The sequence below is a fragment of the Cryptomeria japonica genome, chromosome 2 (assembly GCF_030272615.1).
Source record: "Cryptomeria japonica chromosome 2, Sugi_1.0, whole genome shotgun sequence".
Lineage (NCBI taxonomy): Eukaryota > Viridiplantae > Streptophyta > Pinopsida > Cupressales > Cupressaceae > Cryptomeria > Cryptomeria japonica.
The window spans coordinates 304,630,177-304,643,311 of record NC_081406.1 but is presented as its reverse complement, the minus strand read 5'-3'; the positions used below and the strand labels follow the sequence as shown (position 1 = coordinate 304,643,311).

General features: G+C 34.9%; 1 pseudogene; it reads left to right on the top strand.

Annotated features, from left to right (window-relative positions):
- The first annotated feature begins 8,223 nt into the window (after positions 1-8,223).
- LOC131873731 (protein DETOXIFICATION 16-like) lies at positions 8,224-11,842 on the top strand (annotated as a pseudogene).
- Positions 11,843-13,135: the final 1,293 nt, after the last annotated feature.

The following is a 13,135-nucleotide window of genomic DNA, read 5'->3' as shown; positions in this document are numbered from 1 at the left end:
TATGTGATTTCAACCTAGAACCTTGAGACAAAGACTGTGTGGAATCCTTCTGGGTTGTTTCTTGACCAACTCTAAACTTTTTGTAGAATTCCTCTTCTTATGTGGGTTCATCTGGCTCTCTGAATGTCTCGGTGAGCTTGTAGTCACTGGAGGATTTGTCTGAACCCCATTCCCATTTGTTGGAATCTGTGGAATAGCTATCCTCTTGTTGAATTTTGGCAGCTTTGATTTGTAATGCTTCGTCTGTCCTTTTAGTGTGGATCTTGGAAGTCAGGAAACCAAGTCCCTTCGAGCATTCCTTTCTTATAGTCAATTCAGGTTGTAAAGGTTCAATGATGCCTTCCTTTCATAACCCAAGAGGGCTTTTTCCATCATACCCAAATTTTTGCAGAATCTTGAAGCCTTTGCCATATTTCTCACAGGGTATATTGATGTAATCTTGTGTGTCATCTTCAATGTCTTTGTATAGCATTTTGTATAAACCTTCCTCTTCCAGTTCACCCCATCTTTGAAAGGTAGTAGGGTCCCATTTGAATACCATGATGGATATTTGCTTGTTAGGATGTGGTCTTCCATATTCTTTTGGAGAACTCATGACTTGTCATAAGTACATGGTCTAATTTAAAGTGTATTCTCCCATGCCTTTGTCCTGAAATTTGCCTTTAAGCTCACCTTGCTTTGATTTCGAGGGTTTCAATGACTCGGGATCAATGTATTCGGAAGAAGGAACAGCTTCACGATTACTGGGAATGATGGTCTCAGTATGTGATCTCAGGTTATTGCAATATATGAATAGATTAGGATCACCGTTAACTATTACCTCGACTCCATTGTGAGGAAACTTAATGCATTGGTGATATGTCAATGGGACTGCCCTCATTTCATGAATCCAAGGACGTCCTAGCAATATATTATAAGTGAGATCTAGATCCAGGACTTGACAAATCACATCCTTTGTAACTGGTCCAATTCTTAGAGGTAAGGTGACTGTGCCCTTGGATGAGCGTTCTTCATCATCATATGCCTTGATGGTGATTTGATTTGTTGAATTCACAGCTTTATTAGAATATCCCAATTATTTAATGGTGCTCAATGTACAAATGTTTAGACCTGCTCCTCCATCTATCAGGACTTGCTTTATTCAATGTTTGTGTATGAAGGCTTCAACATGTAGTGGTGGATTATGTGGCTGACTTACGGAGGCGTCATCAGCTTCTGTGAATGTAAGGGAATGTGGAATGGAAAGGTATCCCACCATGGCTTGAAACTGGTCCACGTTTAGATCAGTAGGAATAACAATGTCTCTCAAGATTTTGTCAAGAATAGCTTTATGAGCAGGAGATATGCGTAAGAGCTCAAGGATGGAGATGAGTGTGAGTGTTTTCCCTAACTGTTCTACAAGGTCATATTCAGGTTTGGTTGATGAAGAAGTGGTGTTTTTAGTGGAGGCACCTTGCAAAGTGATTTTACCTCAATGAGTTGTAACATGACATTCAGAGGTAGGTCCGGAAGAAGATCCAACACCTTTTAGGACAATCTTGGGTCGCTGGGTAGTACTCTCAGAAGTTTTGTCCTTGATGATAATAGTAGAGACATGATTGTCCATCGAGATGTGATTGATAGTTGAATTATAGTTGTAAGGTGCTCTAGTATGGTTGGCTTGATCATCTGTGGCTTTAGCTTTTCCCTTGTCATGCTTTGGGAATGGCTCCTTAAACATCTCATGTTCTTGATTGGATGAGTGTCCCTCAATCTCAATGTCACCTCTATCAATGAGATCTTGTACGATATTCTTCAGTCAATGACAATTTCCTATCTTATGACCCTTGCTCTTATGAAATTCACAATACTCATCATCATTCCACCAATTTCGTTTAACCTTTGGTTCATATGGAGGAAAGTCTAGAACTGTGATTACCTTGTTTGCCACTAACTTTTTGAAGACTAACTCAAGTGGTTCTCCCAATGGAGTGTACTTCCTTCGTGATCTGGAAGTTGTTTGAGTATTCACTTGATTGTTTGTAGAACTTGATCCCGAAAAGATGAATTTGGGTCGCACTGTATTGGCATCAACAACACCATCATTGACTGTGTTCTTGTTTTTATTCAAAAATCTTGGCTTGTCTTTTCCTTTAAAATCATCTTTGTTTTCCTTGAATATCTTAATGACTCCTTGCTCAATTAGGACCTTTTCTATTGCTAAGCCTTTTTCAATAACGTCCCTGAAGGTGGACAAACAAGATTTTATTAGATCATAACCAATGTCTTTGTTAACGTTTTGTGTGAACATCTCTACCATTTTTTTTTGTGGAATTTCACAAGAGCGTCTGCTGGCTAGATTTCTCCATCTTTGTAAAAATGATGCAAAAGACTCTCCCTCTTTTTTCTTGGTGTTGCATAAAGTAGTGACTGATATGTCTGTCTCTATATTGTAGGAGAAATGTTGAATAAATGCCTCTGCTAAGTCACCCCATGACTTAATACCAGGTGGGAGTTGGGAGAACCATTCCATAGCTTGATCACCTAAGCTTTGTGGGAATAATCTCATCAAATATGTCTCTTCTGAAGCTACTTCAATGCAAGCTATGAAAAACTATCTTATGTGTGCCTTAGGATCCCCTTTTCCTCTATACTTATCAAATTTAGGCATCACAAAGTGTGTAGGAAATGGAGGCATTGGAATACTCTTGTTGAATGGATAAGGACATATGTCTCTCATTGTGTATGTTGGCTTCGGTGTATTTATGTCCTCCATTTTCTTTTGTAAGTCCCTGATTTGTTGCTCCAAATTGCTCTTAGGTGGAGATCGACTTCTTGGACCATACCCCATGCTTGAGGCACCAATTGGAGGAGAAGCATGTTGCATATATGGATGATATTGATCATACACATGTTCATATGGAGGAGGTCTATAGTGATGCTGCATATATGGACCACTCGGTATAGATTCATGTTGAGGAATGAAATATCTATTTTGTCCATATATACCATACTCTACAGGCATGTCATGTTCTAATGTGGTTCCCCCAAATTTGACACAAGGTTTCCTTGTGTCCAAATTTTGAGCATTCCTTTGAATATCCAATTGCTTTGGTGGTTGATCCTTAGCATTTGTATGTGATTGAGCATATCTTTCTGCATAAGACTTCCATAATGGTCTGCGAAGGCGAGTATCATATGCTTGACCATGTGTATGCGGGACCTCTAGTTTTTGAAACAAGGATGATGGTGATTCAGGGACAAGATGTGGTCCTCTATTTCCTCCACTATTAGGCCTCCTTTGATCCATGTTGGAGTGAGTTTGTTGCAAAGGTCGATTTTCCATTATTTGAGACATGTCAAAATCATGAGGTATCTTGGCTCCACTTTGTGCCATCATTTGTAAGAAGTATTGTCTATCTCTCCTCATTATTTCCTCAATCAGTCGATTGAAGCAAGGATTCATAATGGATTCTTCCACATCTGCTGAATGTATTGACAAGTTGTCCATATTGTCATTGTGCGTAGCATTGTTGTTTGTAGTGTCTGTGTTCTCAACATTTGGAATGTTTCTATAGACATCCATGTCAAGTAATGTAGTGTGATCAGTATTGAAAAATATATCATTGTCATACTCATAAGAACTCATGTTTGTGGACTCTTGAGCCTCTTTAGTTTCTCTCCTATATTTTTGAAGACGGGTTTCAACCATGAACTAGGTATTGACCAAGATGTGTGAGACTAGATGAAAATGGAAAAGGTATGGAAGACCAGGAGTTGGATGGAATGTAAATAAATCTGAGGTGTACTTGCAATGTCCAAAGTGTAAGACCAAGTATGTATGTAGTAGAGTAGGTGTGACTTCCAAAGAGAGGATAGTTTCTCTTGATGAGGTAAGTTGACCTTGACTCTAAGTAAGAGCAAATGAGACCCAAAGGTGATAGACCTTGATGAGGGACCACTTAGCAAAGTGTTGTTGTATGTAGTGTGTTGACAAAGTATGATGAGGACAAGCAAGTGACCTTTTGACTCAAGTTTAGAAAAGTGTGAATGTAAAGCAAGATGTAAAGCAATGATGGACTTTGTGAGACCCAAAGACAAGTTGAATGCTAAATGAAACCTAGAGAAATGACCTAGGAAGCTCAAGAATTCTGAAACTGATTGCTCTTGTTTGCTGGACTGTAAAATTTTTCCAATTTGTGAAGTTGTTGGTTGTGACCAAATCTAAATGTTTAACTATTTTTCGTGACAAGAGGACACAATGTTGATGAGGACTCAATGTTTGCAAGTGTTTAGACTAATAATGACTCCAAGAAAAGTGTGTTGTTTGATGTAAAATTGTTTTGCATACACTTGAAGACACAAAAGACAAAATGTTTTGCTATTTGGTCTTGAATGTTTGAATGTTTAAAATAAGTCAAGCACAATTCTTATAGCTGGCCAAGACAATAGTTGTTGATCCCACATGTAGTTTTACCCCCAAGGCTACGCTATTCAGAGCAGATACTTAGATGCTTGACTTCACTGGCTCCACCCTCGGCACTCACTTCTCGGGTCAGCCAAGCATCAGTCCCCATGAAAACTCCCTGTGGTGAACTTTGTATCTCTACTAAGAACCGTATGTGTGTAGGCCGCTACCAGAGGTCCGACCCTGCCCCAACAACTAGAAGGATTTGGGCTTCTAAAACAAAAAGGTGCTAGTAAGGGCATCCACTCGTGTGGCCATACATGCGACACTTTCAGCTCTGTAAATACAGAAGGCTCCCAGCCAGTAGGGGTTATGCCCTACAAATGATCAAATAAATTTGATCAAACAGGTTTATGGGGAGACATAGTGTCAGTATGAACTAATCAGCACACGTTATTCATAGTTTTCACCATGAATACATTTGTTTATAGTGGTTCGGAAGAGGTGGGTTTTCCTCGCTGCCACTTGGGTCGTTCTCTTCTCACTAGTAGTCCTAATGACCACACGGGAAGACAGGCCCTCTAAAGATTAAACAAAAAGAGCCTATTGCTCAAGACACAAAAGACAATGATTCAATTTTAGTGCACCAATGGAAGTGTTTGCTAGTCTATGAAAACAAGGCACACAATAAAAATCCAAAAACCCTTGCCAAGGACCTGCAACAAAAGGTTGTTAGTAGTTTGGATTGTTTCAAATAATCACCCCTTCCTGCAAGCACACAAGTTAGGTAAATTTTAAACCCAAAAGACTTTATGAAAATAGGGGCCTTCAACCAAATGTTTTGCTTTCAAGACAAGCTGCACCAATTTCGTTAGCTAGATCTAAAAATGTTAGTGCAAAATAAACTAGATCTGAAACCCTAAATGCGAAACTGGAATTGAATGAATAAACTTCAAAATTTTGGAAACTGCTAAACACAGACGCAGCTACCCCCGACACAGACACGATTCTGTGATGCAAACGCGCTTCTGCGAGACACAAACGTGGCTATAAGTCACAAGCACGGCTATACATCATAGATGCGGCTTTAACAATCACAGACGCGACTCCCGGACATAAACGCAAGTTCTAAAACCTGCAAAACAAAATGTTGTCGATAACACAGATGCGATTTAAGCTGTCGCAGACGCGCTGGAAAATCAAAAATGCGATCCGAATGTATGCAGACACGAAAATACCAAAAATGCTGTCGAAAACGTCCGATCTGCAACTTCAAAAACACAAAATCTACAACAAGGAGGTTAAATACAAAGGGACAAGAGTCCCACCGGGCATGCCAAAATGTTTATGGTGAAAATGGATAACAATAATAACAAAATTGAAAGGCTAAATGAATTCAACCACAAAACCCTAGCCTAACAACAACAAAGATCCACCATAACATATGAAGATTACCTAAGACAATGCAAATCAAATGAAATCACAAAGATTATACCATTACATGTCCAATAGGGTTTTGATCTCCATTCTTCCTATCTCCATTGATCTTGCTTGATATATTTGCTCTCATATTTTATGTGCACAAGACCTTAACAAAGAACGGAATGTGGTTGCAAGTAGGATCGTAGTATAGCCAAGTGATCATATAGTTCATTCGCTCATTAGGGTTTGATAATGAAAGAAGCATCTCCTTAAATAGAAGACACTATATGAAATGGAGGGATAAGATTGAGAGGTGTAAAAAGGAGGTCGGCTATGATTAGAGGGTAGGTAGAAGAAATAATAAAATAATGAAAGAGGTAGATAGTGTAGGAATTAAGAGATGAATGACATGTGTTATAGGTGGAAAAGGATAATGAATTAATTAAATAAATAAAGATTTATTTAATTAATAGAAGAAATGAAATCAATTAAATAAATAAATATTTATTTAATTTAGGAAAAAGATAATTTAAATAAATAAAAGTATTTATTTAAATGAGAAATAAGGCTAGAAGAGGATAAATGAATGAATTAAATAAATAAAGATTTATTTAATTAATAGAAGAATTAGGCTAAAGTAATTAAATAAATAAAATATTTATTTAATTAGACTGGACAATTTTAGGTGTCTACACTAATCATGAAGTAAATCCAAACCCTAATCATTAACCTAACCCTAACAATGATGTAAACCCTAACTATAATCCTAACCCTAATCATAGCCCTATGATATAAACCATAACCCTACACATAATCTAACCATAACCCTAAATCCTAGCCTAATCACAATCTTAATGCTAACCGTAACACTAAACATGATGTAATTCCCAACCCTGACCATTAACCTAACCTAAACAATGATGTAAACCCTAACTACAACCATAACCATAACCCTAATAGCAAGACAAAATGAACCCTATTCCTTATTGAATTAGGCCTACTATTTTAAACCAAATCAAATCCTAACCCTAATAGTGAACCATAATGAACCCTAATCCTTATTGAATTAGGCCTACTATTTTGATTCCAATCCTAACTATAATTCTCAATCTAGAATTAAACCAAATGGAATCCTAAACTATACAACAATATATATATATATATATATATATATTAAAATTAATTTATGTCATATCTTTCAATTCATGTTGCGACTACTACTAGCTTATATATATTTAATAATATATATAGAATAAGCCGAGAGGTATCCTTCTTGAGGTGCCTATTGCACTTTAATGTTGATATATCAATTAAAAAAATAGGCGCCTCTAGAAGGATACCTCTCAGCTTATTCTATATATATTATTAAATATATATAAGCTAGTTATATTATTTACAACAGCTTACTTGGCAATTCCCCTTCCATCAAATTTGATGCCACATCAACATGTTTTTTTGCAAAAATATCCAAAATAGCCCAAATACAGGTGAGAACAATAGTCATGCATAAGAGGCTTCCATACTTGTGTAGTCGATGTGACATCACATGATTGGTTACTTCTACAACTAAAAATAAATGTATTGGGTATAATATAAAATATAAAATATAAAAATAAAACTATTTTATAACATATTAAAATTTATTAAGTAAAATATAAATAAAATATATAAAAAAATAAATATATACTATACATAAAATACGCTTAAAAAAATATATATTAAAAAAATATATAAAATAAATATTTTTACTAAAAATATAATTAATTAAAAATTTATTATATAAATTTTATTAAATATTAAACTAATTTTTTTTAAAAAAATATTAAATATTAAATATAATTTTTCAAAAATATAATTTTTTTTTTAAATTTATAACAATAAAAATTAAAAAGGGGGCTGAGCACCCCCTTGTGTCACAGTTACGGATGGGAAAGTGGGGTGCTCCACCCCTGTTTTTAAACATGTTTTTTGTTTTCCCTATTTTTCCGCCTAAAAAACGAAGCACATGCGGGCGTACGGAAGGTTAGCGTATAAAATGAGGAAGCCCATGTAGTAGGGAGTCTAGCAACTATGGGGTGTTGTTTAAAGGGCGCCATAGCCATTGCCATTCATAAGTCGCTCTATTGGAAAGTGGAGCACAGCAACAACTTCATTTTCTATATACTAACATAAAAACTGTTGATACTGTGGAAGACTAGTTTTGCTTTTTCGGTCTTTCTTCTACATAAACATTCAATCGAGCTTGTAAGTAGGCTAACTGTAATCCACCCATTCGATCAACCATGGAGAGAGGTGATTCACTTCGTTGCCATGGGCATGAGAATGATGTGCTAGAGCCACTTATAGCCAAGGAGAAAGCAGTTGTATTTAGAGATCATGAGCAGAATGAATGGAAGTGTAGTAAAGCTCTAGTATGGGAAGAAGTAAAGAAACAATGCTAGATAGCTGGGCCTATGGTGTTAGTGAATTTAATACAGTACAGCTTGTGGATGATATCTGTTATGCTGGTGGGACATTTAGGGGATCTTGCTCTCTCTAGTGCATCTATTGCTACTTCCTTTGCAGATGTCTCTGGTTTCACTCTACTGGTAGAATAAAAAAACCTCACTCTGCTTTGGTTTCCTTTTATTGTAAGCGTTAATAATTTGAGCAGTTTTCTCAGATTCTTTTCCTTTTTAACCTCCCAAAATGGGAAAATGTATAGAAAGTTGAAAATTAAAACCATTATCGGAGAATTTGGACTGTTTTCCTTAAATTCTTAGTTGCACTGAGTCCTAACATACATGATTCCATAGAACTTGAAAAATAAAAGCATTATCTCAGAAGTTGGACCCTTTTCCTTCCAGGGTGGTTGTTGTCCTTAAATGCTTAGTTGCACTGAGTCCTAATGTACATGATTCCATATATCTTGAACTAGCAACTTGCCCATGTAAAGGGTGGAATCATAAGACATCAAACTACTCTGTGTTATAGATAAGCCATCCCCTGCAACTCATATTTGATAAACTTTTTGATCATGTAACTCAGTAGATATTTCATAATCATGCACTGCTCAATGAGATATCTCTAATAATAAGTGGTTCATGAAGCACAATACCTTAAAGGTATTTATTTTTAATGGGGTTGCACAATTCACAACAGTGAAGATTTAAGTTTGTTTTAAAGTCATGGATGAAGTTTTGCATGCAAGACCAATAGTTTTTTCTCTTCATTTTTGTCAAATGGGAATGGGAAGTGCTTTAGAAACACTATGTGGACAGGCCTATGGGGCAAAGCAATACCATCTGCTTGGGATTCATCTACAAAGAGCAATTTTTGTTCTTTTTTGTGTAAGCATATCGGTGGCTGTGGTGTGGGTATATATGGGCAACATTCTAATTGCATGTGGGCAGGACCCTTTAATATCTTTTGAAGCAGGGGAATTTGCCAGATGGATGATTCCTAGTCTGTTTGCTTATGCAGTTCTTCTACCCCTTATAAGATATCTCCAGACACAAAGCATTGTCTTTCCCATGATGCTATGCTCCGCAATTACTTTGTGTTTCCATGTTCCCATTTGCTAGGCTCTAGTATTTAAAACTGGTTTAGGTAATAAAGGGGCTGCCTTGGCAAACATCATTTCCAACTGGGTCAATGTGGCACTTGTTTTACTATATGTTAAACTTTCACCTAAATGCAAGAGGACATGGACGTCCTTTACAAGGGAGGCTTTGCATGATATTAAGGATTTTCTCAAGCTTGCAATTCCATCTTCACTGATGATCTGGTATACTACTTTCATCTCATAGCCGCAAAATTTGATCCAAGTTATCTGTGTACTACTTCCTTTTAACCCTTTCGAAAACTCAAATTTCATAGCATGTGAGGAACAATTTGGCAAATATAATAGATCCGTTATTGTTCATCACACAAGTTATTAATAATGCATGGTAGATTATACCAGAATGTTTTTTTAAACTTATTTTGTTTCCATGGTTGTCACAACTTGGAGTTTTGGTCCTTTGAAATGCTTATTCTTTTGTCAGGCCTACTGCCCAATCCAAAACTTGAGACATCAGTTCTTTCAATCTGGTATGTATGTTTAATGTGAGAGTTTTAGTTATGAATTAATCTTAATAAGGGCATTTTATTGCCTCGAATTTGTTATTATCTAGGCTAGTTTTGATATTTTGCAGCCTTAACACTAGTGCCCTAGCCTATATGGTTCCCTCTGGTTTTGCTGCTGCTGCAAGGTTAGTACATTTGACAACTAACTAGTAAACCTATTAGTCATTTATCCCATTCAAGTCAAAAACAATATACTAGGAGCTAGACACTTTCATGATGTTTGCATGGCAGTACACGAGTTTCAAATGAATTGGGAGTTGGATGCTCACAAGCTGCTCGTTTGGTAGTGTATGTAGTGTTCTTTATGACAATCATGGAGGCACTCATCATAGGATGTCTTTTATTCTCTATACGAAATATATGGGGCTATGCTTACAGCAGTGAAAAGGAGGTCATTGATTATGTTGCAAGCATGATCCCTCTACTGGTAGTTGGCTCAATTTTGGATGCAATTCAAGGCACTCTTTCAGGTTCAGATTACTCTGCACAGTCATAGTTGGAACTACAAACATTTTTGTCTTGAAGTCATGATATCATAACAGCACTTTCTTTTTGATTGAAAATAACATTTCAGGCATTGCTAGAGGATGTGGGTGGCAAAAAATTGGTGCTTATGCTAATCTTGGAGTATACTATATGGTTGCCATTCCTATAGCTGTCATTTTGGCCTTTGTACTGCATGTTGGTGGCAAGGTTAGTTACACTTCCCTCATTGATTTGACTTACAAAGCTCTGATTTTTATGTTACAAAGCATATCTTAACTGTCAGAGTGAGATTTTTGACAGATAAAGGATAAAGAAAGTTAAGTCCATCTAACCTGTCAGAGTAAGATTGTTGACAGAAAGGATAAAAAAATTAAGTCAATCGAACCTATCAGAGTAATATTTTCGACAGATAAAGGATACAAACCTTGCATTCTGAAAGTAGAACAGTTATTGAAATCCTAGTTCTGGCATCCAATCGGCTAGACCATTCTCAGTGACACTGAGAATATAAATTATTTTCCCTGTTATAGGTAATGCTACGAAGCATTCAAATTTAGTTAGCGCAAAACTGAGAATGATGATCTGTTCATTTCTCAAACTGAGAATGAAGCCAATTTCATATTATATCTTATTGTCTAGACTTTATTTTCACAATAATTGTTTTACGCAAACAGTTTTTCATAACAAATTTTACTTGACCATATAATAAATGATAATATTGCTAGACTTCATTTTCACATAATTGTTTTATGCAAACAATTTTTCATAATAAATTTTACTTGACCATGTTATAAATGATAATATTTCTAGGATTAAAGTTTACTTCAGATTATATCTTATTGACTTTACTTCGGATTATATCTTATTTTCTGGACTTCATTGCCATATAGCTGTTGACTATGCTTCATGTAAACTATTTTTCATCGCAAGCTTTACTGGCTGTATTTAGTATTATAAATGATCAATAACACATTTCTACGAATAAAGCCAACCTCAGATTATATCTTATTGTCTAGATTTTACTGTCACGTAATTGTTGACTATGCTTCACACAAACTATTTTCTAGGGCAACTTTGCTTGACTGTACTATAAATGATCAATAGCACATCTCTAAAAATATAGTTAATTTCATGTTATATCTTATTGTCTACACTTCATTACCTATGTTTCACACAAACTTTTTTCCATCACAAATTTGACTATTATAACATATGACACCATAATACAAATACCAAAATAATAAATATGAAAGAAACCCCCGAATGTCTCCTCTTAACAAGAATAGAGGCAAAATGTAGTTTTTACAAGACTACTTAATATTTTAATTTGTTTCTTATACCAATTTTTTATGGATATTTCAAGGACTCTGGCTTGGAATTACCTGTGGCCTTTTTGTACAAACAGTTTTACTGTTCCTGATAACTTTATGTACAGACTAGGAACAACAAGTGAGTAGCTCCAATGACTCTATCAATTCTTAAGGATGGACTTAAAAATTCCAACAATTATTAGTATACATATGAAAGAACACATGAACTTTATCTATTTTGGAGCAATGATGGTGTATAGGACAGAGAAACTAAATCTATTTTGATTCGGTCATTAGAATGAATGCTTTGAATAGAAATACACCTATTTTGTTTACTGATAATGTTGGTTGTCTTATTGCGAAGCAAGAAATGCAAGAGAAAGAGTATATACATTGGTATTGTGTGTGTGAAAAAGTGGAACTGTAGCTGCAAGCACAACACTTCAATTAAGTCATTATATGCATGGTTAGTAATCAATAATCAATAAATAAAAACCATAACAAAGCGACCAATTGCCTTCTAAAAGATGCGAGTATAAGATTGCTCTCATATTTTTATAATCAAGACGAAGGATTTAATCTATATGATATTAAGTTTATATAGATGCAAATAATGGATGAATAATTCAAGCAATAATCAATTCAAGAAAATATGGATTCAAGCAATAATGGATGCAAACAATCTAAAAAAAGCACAATGATCTTCAATGACTCCAAAGCGAAATTAGCATGATAATAATCTCTAAGCATGTTCTCAAAAATCTCTGGGGTAAATTGGAATGAGAGCTGAAGACTGAATTTATAGAGAATTACAAGAGAGATGATGAAAAAGCTCAATTTAGGATTAACTGAAAATAATTGAGAAATCAAATTCAGTTAACCTTGAGATAGATTCCAATTAAATAGCTTAATTGAAATGCATTTAGATAGGAAGTTGAAGTTGCCTTGGAAATAATAATAAATTAATTCCATGCATTTGTGATAAAAATAGATAATTCCATGCATATATTTGATTTAGTCAAGAAAAGAGTCTTTTCAATGCAACTCAACTTCTTTTTTTGAAAAGCTTTGAGTTCCAATTTTAGAGAATAATTCAATAATTCAATTTAATTGTTTTTCTGATTTCAAGTTCTAAATTTAGAAAAAGAAATAATATCTCAAGTTTGATTTCTCTCTCAATTCAATTCTTTTTGTTTTATTTTCAGTTCAACTCTTGATTTGTAATTAATTCCTCTTTTGTAATAAATTAATTCCTTTTGCATGATTAAATGGCAAATTTATTAATTAATTAAATATGCAAGGATATTTAATAAATTAAAATATGATAATTGATCAAAATGATATTCTTGGAAATGATTTAATTAATTAAATAAATATTTAATTAATATTGAGTAATTGATTTGCCATGTGATATTTGATGATT